This window comes from Biomphalaria glabrata, chromosome 4, assembly GCF_947242115.1.
Source record: "Biomphalaria glabrata chromosome 4, xgBioGlab47.1, whole genome shotgun sequence".
Taxonomy (NCBI): domain Eukaryota; kingdom Metazoa; phylum Mollusca; class Gastropoda; family Planorbidae; genus Biomphalaria; species Biomphalaria glabrata.
In genome coordinates this window covers 4,521,644-4,533,702 of record NC_074714.1, presented here as the reverse complement: position 1 = coordinate 4,533,702, position 12,059 = coordinate 4,521,644, and the positions used below count along the sequence as shown (strand labels likewise).

At 35.4% G+C, this 12,059-nt stretch overlaps 2 protein-coding genes across 8 annotated transcripts in view; both read left to right on the top strand.

Moving 5' to 3' along the window:
* The window catches only part of LOC106066212 (polynucleotide 5'-hydroxyl-kinase NOL9-like), a 329,067-nt gene that overhangs the window by 182,497 nt on the left and 134,511 nt on the right, over nucleotides 1–12,059 (top strand). The gene's annotated exons all lie outside the window — the stretch shown is intronic.
* Nucleotides 1–12,059, top strand: part of LOC106061915 (protein Wnt-5b-like) — a 221,903-nt gene that overhangs the window by 122,706 nt on the left and 87,138 nt on the right. The gene's annotated exons all lie outside the window — the stretch shown is intronic.

The following is a 12,059-nucleotide window of genomic DNA, read 5'->3' as shown; positions in this document are numbered from 1 at the left end:
CAATTTATAATCATCCAGGTCTGTGTTTTGTTTCAATTCTTGCGATCTACACACACTCATACTTAGACACACACACACACTCTCAGACACACACACACTCATACATAGACACACACACACACACTCAGACACACACACAAATGACAAGCCCTACTTTCTGTGCTCCCCCCCTCGTGCACATATTGCTTTTAAGTTAATTACTGTTAGCTAATGGAGTCATGAGTTAAGATTACGGTCGCTGAGAACAGTTACCGAGAATATTCTTTTGACATCGCTGTAAGAGAAGGGCGAACACATACGCCTTTAGGCCCCCATCTCGGCCGTCCCTTGCCATGAAAGTCTCTTTCTCTCACCACATCTATCTCCATATTTCATTTTTTTTTTTGAAAAAACTCTTACCGCATGTCTACTAAACAAGAGTAAAAAAAAAAAAGGTCTGAAGCTGTATAGGCGGGTGTTGTACGGTAGCTTGGAATCCAAGATGTTTATCTCCATTCTACTTAGTAGAAGCCAAAGCCTAGGCGCACTTTACACGTTAGGGGGAGAAGTCAAAATATCTAAGGGATGCGATTGTCTGTCTGTAAGCGGCGGTAACTCTTAATAGTTTAGTCAGGTTTCTGGACGAGTTTAGTGGTTTCCTTTGTCTGGTAGCGGACTGCCACTTAGACATCTAATAATTTCTAGGCAAGCGCAAGTTCCAAGTTTTCAAATACAAGACCTGACCTGGCTGCTGCTTTATTTAATAGACAGATCAATCATTTGGTATTTCAGCTGGAACCAGCGACTCTACATTCTGTTATTGTTCTACTTATGTCACTTATTTCAGGCATTGATTTCTTTGAAACACATATTGAAATCTAATTGTCGCTAGTTTTTAAATGATGATAATCCCACAAAGATTCCCACAAAGATTTGATTTTATTTAGAAGGAAGGCAATAATGTCACATAAAACAAGGTTACAAAGACAATGTGTGTGGAAAGACAAACTCAAAATCAATAAAAAATGCTGTTTCCGGTTCCGATTGTACATTTTTGCCTACATCTCACTTATTTAAATGAGCATACCAACAAAAAGATAACTCTGTGGTCTTACATTGCGCTCATAGTCGTGCCTTATTTCTTATAGAACATTAAAGTAGGCCTAGAGGACTAGGCACAGAAACTTATCTTCTTAGCTTATCTTATATTTATATAATACGGACGTTACTTCAAAAAAGAAGATGATTACGTCGTACGCGTCATGCATTTGGTCATTAAGTCACTTGTCTAATATCTGTCTCAAAATGCGTTAGCGGATTAATTACTGGAGTATTATTTCGTCAAAAATTTCTCTTGATTGTACGTTGCCGTTGGAATAGTCATTGGTTAGGTCCAATTATCATCCAACTATTCAAGTTACATACACAAAGTTTCATCTTGGACATGCAACCCTTTCAGCCTATTGCTCAAACTATCAAGTCCTTGATTAATTAATCTTTTAGGGGTTTCCACACAAATAGAAATACATACCAGTGTAATGGTGTTACTTTCACACATTAAAATGGCATTTAGTGTAATTGTCTTATTTTCACACAAATAAAAATATGTAGTGGTCTTGCTGAGATTTTTTTTTTCATAAGAGTATAAATATTTACAATTTTAATTGTATTATTTCTAGTCTAGTTGAGATAAAATATATATTTAAAAAAAAACATAGCATTTCATTATGTATACGTTACTTTCATGGTTATATTTAGTTCACTCTTGGTAATCAACAAAGGAAAAAGACTAAGCTAGATACATTGCTTAAAGCTTTAAAACAAATGAAAAAAAAAAACGATTCCCACTGCATAGCTATTTTGGTTGGAATGTTTTTATTGTTACAACTATTTGTTCCTAGCCCCTGCTTTCCCCATCTCTCTATTTCTCTCTCTCTCTCTCTTTTCTCTCTCTCTCTCTCAAATACACATTCATACACACACGAGACAACCTACAGCCTCACCTCAATATCCCTTCAGCTCTCTATCTTCAGACATGATCTAGGCTTGCCCTGACAATAAGCAAGTCGGCTGATATCATCTTTAGTGGTTACGAGAGGGCATTCATTCTTAAACTGAATTGAAGCTCTCAGATAATCTATCATTTTCACTCTCGTAGCAAAGTATGTCTTCTGGTCTCAAAGTTGAATTCACACACACACACACACACACAATCATCCTTACTGACACACACTCACCCCACATCATTTCTTTTCAATCCCACCACGCCTCACATCTATTTTCTTTCTAAAAAAAGAAATGGACACACATCAAGTTAAAGACTGATCAGGGTAAAGGGAGACGACGGGCGAGCGCGAGACGGAAGCCAGAGATAAATAAATAAATGTTCAACATTGGTTGGGGGTAATAACTAGCAGATTGTTCTGCCCCTCTCCCTAACCCTCCAGCTTGAAGCTCCACTGTTTTCTTTGGTGGCCAGATTTGGTAACTCCCCTCTTGGTGTTAGCATCTAGATCTACATCGTTTGAACTGAATGCATCAGAAATCTTTTCATGGAGTACTGGCTGCTTCAATATCAACATTAATATCAACATTAATGCAATTTAATCAACATAATTCGGATAACGTGCTGAATAGTCATTTTTATTATGACTTCAAATTGATTTATGGAGACAATTTGATAAATTCAATGATCGCTAAACTTATTTTGGTGTGAAATATCGAATTATTCGCTTTTTTTAAATTCTAATATTAAATTGCAATTACAATTTTAAAACTAATTTATTAGCGAATTAATTCTGGAAAAAAAAAAAGAATTCTTCTTAACATACAAGTCAATCTCGGAAGTTGTAACAAATATTGATTTGATGTAACATCGGCTGGTTGGCACCTTGATCACGATACACAATAGGTGTACACTAATAAGAAACTCCACAGATAATTATTAAGAATTTTATTCTTTTAAGTAATCTCTCTTATACTTGAATAATTATAAAATGTATATAATCTTTATTGTCCGTATGGAAATTTGTCTTACAATTTGTGCATTACACCAAACAAAAAACATTTTAATTATAAGAAACCAAAATGTACATTCACACCAGACTCACTCATAATTTACATGTGACAGAGTTTATACCAGATTGTTTCTATTTAATGCTTTGATTGCCAGGGGAACAAAAGAGTGTTTGTGTCTGTTTGTCTTTGCTATCGGTGTCTTGTATCTCTTTTGTGTTAGTAAAATCACAAAATCCTGACACAAAGGGTGATTCTTTATTTCTAGGATCTTGTTAGCTTTTTTATAGATGTTTGTCTCAAACAGCTGCCCAAATGGGGTTTGGTTTTTTGCCAATGATTTTACTGGTTTTGCTATACGGAAAATAACATTAAAAAATACTTAGTAAAAATAAACTTTAGAAAAAATAAATAAATAAAAGTGTGCACTAGGCATGTTTTTATTTATTAAGTAGGCTAGTTGAAGTTTACATGTCTGCTTTATAACTAAGTGGATTTAGTGGCAGAGTGATGGATCTAAACAAAAACAAAACACCTCAAAAAGGAATCTTAATAATTGTCAGACTTATTACTTCCTGTTACCTGGTCAAAATACTTAGCTCTAGTGGACCGTCTCATGACTACATTTAATACTTCACTAGAACTAGACGATTGTATGTTGAGAAGCCCCCAGAATGTTCTCAGTCTACAAATTAAGCTGAAGACCAAGGCTGAAGATGTGCAGCGATAGTTTTTGTGTGTGTGTGTGTGCTTTGTTCAGTCTGTATTTCCAATGAACAGTTCCTAACTTTATATTATCAACTCTGTCAAGGAGAAACAGGAACTAAAGACAAGAAACAGGAACAAAGAAGAGAAGAGTGAGAAGAGAGAAGAAAAACAGTGTGCGGTATTATTCACAGATCATCTCAAATATTTCATGTTCTCCGAGACAAGTAGATGTTCCACTAAAGGTCAACCTAATGGCAGGCCAACACTCATTATCTTAGTGTTTATTGTGTTTGGTTTGTTTGACTTGCTTCCTCTGACAGCTTCTTCTGGAGGTGTCACAACACACACGCGCACACACACACACACGCACATGCGAGCGTCTGAGAGACTTTTAACATCCGACTTTTTATTGTGTCTATATTATTTTGTTATATGCATACCAAAATAGTTATAGGCATTTCAGTGCAGACTATATTATTTGTAATAAGTATACTAAAAAAAGTTGTAGGCCCCATCAGTCTGTATTATTTTATATATATATATATATATATATATATATATATATATATATATATATATATATATATATATATATATATATATATATATATATATGTATATATATACAATAAAAGGTTGTGTGCCCCATAAATCTATATTATTTTCAATATGCATACCAAAAATAAAGGTTCAAGGCCCAATCAATTTATATTAGTTTATATATATATACCCATAAAAAGTTTCAGTCCTCACCGGTTTATATTATTTTCAATATGTATACCATAAAAATCAATTCATACCATCTTCAATAGGTTTGCCCAAAAAGTTGTAGGCACCATCAATCTAAATTATTTGTATATGTATACAAAAATTTAATAATTGTAAGCCATTCAGTCCGGTTTATATTATGTTTAATAAGAATCACAAAAAGTTTTGGGCCTATCAGTCCATGTTTTTAAAAAAAAAAAGTAGTGCAGTTTGATTTTCTTCCTTCAAAATACAATAACTTTTCAACAGCTAGTTCTACAATGTATAGACTAAAGGATAATGTGTTTGTGGTTAAAGATCCAATAATTTTGAATTTTGTATCCTTAATATAGGGTCAACCAGACCAATTGGATATATATTAGTTTAAGATGTGAAATTTGTTTCCCATAACTCTGACCAAATAACACTATCATTGACCATTGGAAGAGAGTGATCAATTGGCTTGATTGCACAGAATTATATTTAACAAATATTGGAAGTTTATTATAATTGAAATTTATCTACTTCATAATCAATACGAATCGCAAAGTTTTCAAGTTGTCTAGCCTCAGAAATATCCAACTAAATACAAGAAAAATATCTTTATGAGTTTAACCCTACAAGTTAGTAATTGAATAGTACAATGTGTCTTTCTGAATTAAATGGACTTGAACAATGTGCTCTAACTGAACTACATACCAGGAGTAGAGGCTTTCAACTGCTACCTTCAGGGAAAGTGTGAAAGATACTCTAGTCAGACGTAAACAGATACTATCTTATCCCTAAAATAAGAGCAGATACACTTCCACGGCCTCATTTATTTTGAAATGGGAATGTGTTCTAAGAACTGAACTAGGTTCTTACACACGTTTCAATTTCAAAGATTTCTTCCTAATACCTCATTTACAATGCGAATGTGCAGCTTTGCAAAATGACTTTCTCAAATTTGGATTTTTTTTTTCTACCAACTTTAAAGAACAAAATTGTTGGGACTCAGAACTTAACGAATTTCGAGCGCTGTTTTGTATAAGTCTCCAATGTGCTGGGATGTACCTACTGTTCGTTGAGATGCTAGGATAGCGGAGACATCGTGTTCAACTATTTATTTATTGTACAGCCTACTTGCCCTTTTCTGTGGTCATTTCCAGTGTAAACTCTACACGATCTGCTCCTGCCTTCACAGACACGCGAGTTTCCACGTAAATATTACGTTAGCCCACTAGCAGTATTCTGTCTGGCTTCGCCTTTCATCTTAGTTCCCTTCTTCTAATTACATTTTTTTTAGTTTTTGTTTTTTACTTTAATTTTTTTTTAAATCTGTTCAGTGAAGAATATCCTCTGCCTTACAGACTTGTCCTGATTCTTACCAGACGCCTCTCAGACCCCCACCCCCACCCCCTTTTCCATTTCTTACTGCAAAGCTTCATGTTCCGTTCCTACAGCCAAAATATTTACAGCACTTGTCTGACGCCCTATGACTCCTCCCATTAGAAACATGATTCCCTCCCTTGACATGTTCCCAATGAATCCGTTTTAAGATTATTACTGCCCTTAGACTTTGACTAAACGCATATTTTACATGCACATTTAGGGAATGATGTGGTTTCTGTGGAGGTACAAGGGATGTACTAATGTGAGCGTAGAAGCCAGGGTTTCTAACATTATTAGCCAAGTTGCTTGTTGTAACTCAAGTGGACAGAGTGCACCACAGAAATATCTTTAGATTCCTTTGCCCAGACAAAGCGCTTAGTGAACAGGCTTTCATCTGAGGAGTACTTCTATTACAGACACACTTCAGAAATGTGCACGAGAGAGAGAGAGAGAACAAATGTTCCGTGTACTTGGTTCACATATTCTTGTGCGGCGTTTGTATTTCTCGAGTCTCGGTGAGTTCTGTAATACAGAATATCCAAGATTGAAATGTAGAAAATCCAACAACAATTTCTTTTACGTTGATTTTGGTTTGATTAATTAAGCCGAGAGGGGCGCAAATTGTTCATAATGAACTAATGTTTAGTGAATATTTCTTATTTGGTGCAATGATTGAGTTCCTTTCATTTGTATCACATCCTCGCTCTGTTCAAATCTAGCCATCTCTCTTTCTCTCTTCTTTCTTTTTGTGAACCCTCCACGTTGTATATTACGCGCAATGTATACAATGACTTGCTTTCTTTGTCCTAGCTACTGGCTACATCTAATGGAAACATCGCAGTGAAGGACCAATAGTGAACAATATAAAAAAAAATAAGAGACACTAATGATGATAGCGTGTGAAAAGTACGGTGATCTAGTCTTTAGATTAAACAGAAGTCTGGTCAATGCCCTGGAGATAATAACACTAGTCGACTTGTATACTCTACGCCGTTGGGCAGAGGATGCTAGGAATGACAATCGTTACACACGGCATTAACTGTTTGACTTGACGACTATCACAAGTCAAGTGAGCCCTCAGGGGCAAGCGTGTTGGACCACCAGCTGGAGTCTCTCCTTCGGATTGATCTAGCACAGTATGCAATACGCTCTTTTACCCACTCAGCAAGTTCATAACCGAATAGCACTTAAAAAGCAAAACTTCCCTTTACTTACAGATATTTGTACAAGTAAAATATGCTATTAAAAACAGGGAAATAATTCTGCTTTACAGAGAGATTTTAAAAAAAAACCAAAGATAATGTACAAGTTGCTCGCGGGAATTTAAAAGAAAGAAATAAAAAAAAAAACACATTCGTTTCAATGCAAGTCAATTATACACGGGTTCCTCCCCCTGCTCGTCTGCCGTACTATTAAATTAGAATGATCAACAACTTGAAAGAGGCCGGCCTCAGATCTCGTAGACACACTGGTTAGAATGGCCAATTTATTACAGCGTTTTAACGACGGCAGGCTAACTGCTGCTTCTTTTATGCCTCCGTGCCATGTCTGTATGTAGGCTTTATTCGACTGTTACCAACTGAAAGTGACAAAAGTTACACAAAGTTAAGATTGTTTTAGGTTATTTTTTTTTTAAGGAAGAACAATTTATAAATGGTTCATGGTATCTCAATCCTTACTTGAACTTAGCTCTAAATCCAATAGTATAGCAAACATTTAGAAATATTTGTTAGAACTGGATTAAACAGCAGAGCTCTATAATATAAAATGAGGTTTCCCTTTGTTTGATGCTATTGTCTCTAAGACTAGAATAATTTGAAGTATCTCCTATTTGTTTGGAGCTCAAGAATCGTGCTTGCATTTCCTCTCCCCCCCCCCCCCCCGTTCTTTTAAACCCCCCAAATCTCTCGAACACTGTTTCTCTAACCCCCGTGTGTTGCACAGTCAACTTGTCCTGATCTCCATGGCGACTGTGTTTTCTAGTTTCGTCAGTTAAAATCAACTCTTACATGAATTCCTCTAGCAGTCAGACAAACGTTTTGAACTAAAGGCATTCATCAAAACTCTCATGCTGGGCTGACATGCGTGTGTACGGTGTCGTTGCCCCTAACCTATAATTTACCTTTGTGTCTTTGTCTGTCCTCCTATCTAGACGTGTATCGAGACTTTTAAAGGGGCTCACAGCGTCAAATTCCTATACAAAAATTGTGCTTCAATGCCACACTCCGAAGAATTAAGCTTAGGGATGTTATTGGGACAATGCATTGGTTTAAAAAATTCTCTGTGGCTTAAAAAGAGTTCCTAAAATATTTATGTCCTTTAAACCCAGCAGTAATGATCAGCTAGAATCATTTAGGAAAGTAAGGCTATGTCACTTTTAATAATGTTTTCTAAACAAGTTTGAAAAAAAAAAATTCTTAACGACATCTAAATATTATTGGTCTTTACACTAACCTGTATTTTATGTGCACATTACATTGACCAATCGAATGTAGCACTACTGAATCACATCTAGCAGGCTTTACAAGACCAGAGTGTACTTTGTTCAGGAAGTGCTAATTGTTATTTGTTCATACTGGAGTTTAGAGCTTCATTTCTCAAACTCTTGTGAACATCAATGTTGGAAAGAATCGCTTCCTTTCTTTGTATGTTAAACATTACGTTGCACATCTTCACACCAACTATTGCCTTTTTCTTGCTATTTCTGTCAGGCCCAGTTATAATTGACTTGTTTTTTCCAGCTATAAGGTGTTCAATATACATCTAAATTCTTGACTCGTCTGCTATAAGCCATTTCCAAACTATCTTAGCCCTCCTTTTTTTTTCCCCTCGGCTACTTTATCGGATAGCGTGTTTTCAGTTTGAAAAGCAAAACAACGCGCCTGAAGTTGCGAGTCAAGTGTCTGATATTTGCTGATACTGGCCTGCGTTCTCGTGTTGAAGTCAGTGCAAGAGATATTCAGATCTAACTTATGAATGAAACCTGCTTCGTCTGGGAGTTTTTATTCTTTTTATCAACTTTTGTATAAACTCCCCCCCCCCCACCCCACACCCCATCCTTGAGGCCATCATATAGCTTTGAATACATTTAACTTACATCCAACATAGTTTTCAAACGGTTTTTACTTGACCGGAACACTTCGCAACTAGGACTAGTTTCTGCCTACTTCATCTGTCATGCAATAGTTTTTCTTGTATGTATTATATGTCTTGTTAACGTTAAATATCTATAATTTGGTATATTTCATACATAGGCCTACGTATGTTAGAAATACAATTTGTTACATACCTTGTATGAGTTGTTGAAATTTTATTAGATATACCTGCATATTGTAAATAAGATGTGTGCTACAATACAGGTATCTTTATTTCATGCTCAATCAGCCGACAGCCTACTAATGCCTACTACGAGTAACTGGGCGTTTTATTTTCTAGGTCTCGTCCAGCACGCGCTGTATTAGCATTTGTCTGATGTAAGTGAACTGATTCATTGCTCTAAGCCATGACTGCTTACCGCTCATCTGATTAGTGTATCCCTGTCTCGAAACACTCAACCAAAGTCTGTAGTGCACACTCAGTGCCGGCATGTTTTGAGTGATGTCTATTCTCTACCTCGTACACCTCGGCAGTTCTAAATTTGTTTTGGCTTGACTCTGTTTGTTAATCATTGTAAGCGTCCCTTGGAGGAAATACACTTTGAAAGAAAGGTTGCTTTGACTGGATCTACTGTAAACTTGCAGACCTTTGTTAAAAACAAGCTTTATGACGACTTAAAATGTGAACAGTGACACCAGAAGCGTAGTGAGGGGGCGCAAAGGGGGCACGATGCCCCGAGCGCCACCTTTGTGAGGGGGCACACGCATAGCAGGGACTAAAAATATAACTATTGTGGATATTTTAGTTAGGTAATACATTCTAAGGTTATTTGTATTCTAATATTATTTAATACTTTTATTTATAAGCCTATATTTCTTTGTGTGGTTCATGGAAAATGGAGGGGGTTGGGGACGCCAATAAGGTACATTTCCCCGGGCGCTCTTTTTTTGCTCACTACGCCTCTGAGTGACACTGACTTGTCCCGCCCCTACCAACGAGCAAACGTACACCCATGCAGATTAGTCGGCACATGAAAGCCGTAACTATGTACTTATGTGGAGGCGCGGTGGCTGAGTGGTTAAGCGTTTGGCTTCCGAACCTGGAGTCCTGGGTTCGAATCTCGGTGAAGACTGGGATTTCGAATTTAGTTACTTTTAGGGCGACCCTGAGTCCACCCATCTCTAATTGTTACCTGGCTTGAGTTGGTCGTTGTGCTGGCCACATGACACCCTCCTGTTCGTTAACCGTTGGCCACAGAAACAAATAACCTTAACATTATCTGCCTTAAGGATGGCAAGGCATGAAAAGGGGACTTTTATGTTCTCATGTAATACAGCCCAAGAAAAGTTGTACAGAAAAGTTCATTTGGGGTTTACTTATTATTTACTGTCTATTTGAATGACGTGTAGTACTAATTAACTGTACTATATGACGTTCAGTATGTCAGTTAGCAATATTGTATTATACCTCTCTAATCTTTATCTTATTATTTGCATGTATTCAATGGTGTAATATTCAATGGCAATCTGCGTTAGCCTTTAGGTCTGCCTTTCTTTGTGTAGATCTAAACAGCAATAAAATCTCTTTCAATCTTTTCAATTCAAGATTTCCAAGCATGCTCCTGATAACCTACTTTTAAAAAAGAAATTTACAATCCGTTAATCAGTTGATGTCTATTAAACAAAGGTCTATGACGAAAAATAGTGCATGTTTTTATTTGAAAATCACTTAATGCATAATAGATGAGGGTCAATAGTTTGGAAATATGGCTTTTAATATTAAACAGTGTCATTAAAGGGCGACTAATTTAGACATACTCACATGCTTCGTTTAATCCAAGTGTCTTGCAAATGGTATGAGAAGAGGCTGTGTAATTGCGAATTAATACAATTAGGAAATCTAGTTGTTGTTGTTTTTTTTTTTTAATGTTTTTTATCATTGCTTAAGTTTTAAGTTTTTTAATAAAATTGTACGATGAAGAAAGACCATAAGTATTATTTTACACCTTGATAGTAAAGTTAATATTACTCCTTACTATTACATATCTCATAATATCACACAGTAGTATAACCATATATAACGTTATAACAATTTTTAATAGTCACATGTTTTTTTTTACATTTCAGTGAATTTTCAAAATAATTTTTTAAAGTCTAAAATCCAGTTTTGAGAACGGTAAATGCGAAGATGAAATATGATTTTCATTTAGTTATTATAAAGCTCTGTCTGTCTGTCTGTCTGGTAAAATGTTTGTACACGTTATTTCTCCAACACCCAATCTCGGATTAAGCTGAATTTTTTTTTCTTTTACCTGACAATGAAAGTATCAATAGAAAAAAATAACTAATTGGTTAATTAACTATTAATAATTAATTAATTTGTTTGGTACAGTGACAATGCATACCACAAAGAAAGAAGAACAAAGTTTCGTTTTTAAAGACATACCTTCCTTTATCAAACGATTATAATATATCTAATAACTGATGACTTTTAAAAATTTAATAATATAAAAAAAATTGAACATTTTTTACTCCATACCAATACCTCTCTCCCCCTGAATATACTCCTGTACAAATCTCCTTGGAGTACAGAAAATTCTACTTTGGTAATATAGATCCAGATATGGTATCATTAAAAGTCTACACCGTAATACTGGATCTACTTAAAAATAGTTCATGATATAGATCCAGTTAAAGAAACTTAAAAAAGACTAAAGTCTAGACTGATTACTGTTATCCTTACAGGCAATAAACATTATTATTATTACCTTTATTATTACTATTATTGTTACTATTAAGACGGTGCACAAAATGTTCCTGATTGTCTATAATCTATTGTATATTTAATTTTTTAGCGAATATCTGCGGGAATTTCCATTGACGTTTGTTCAAGATCTCCAGACCAAATATAATTTTGAGATGATTATATTTTGAAAAATTTTAATGGTCAAACCAGAGTTAGTTCATAATTTTTATCCCCCAAAAATATACATGAACTGTCAAATTTCTAGGAAAATTGAAAGAGCCACTTTCGAGATCCGTGTCCACCTAGTGTCCACACATCGTTTTTGAACACACGAAGAAGATAATATAAGATATAATTAGTTTGTAAATAAGAGGGATGGTAAAATTGCTCTGCACGAT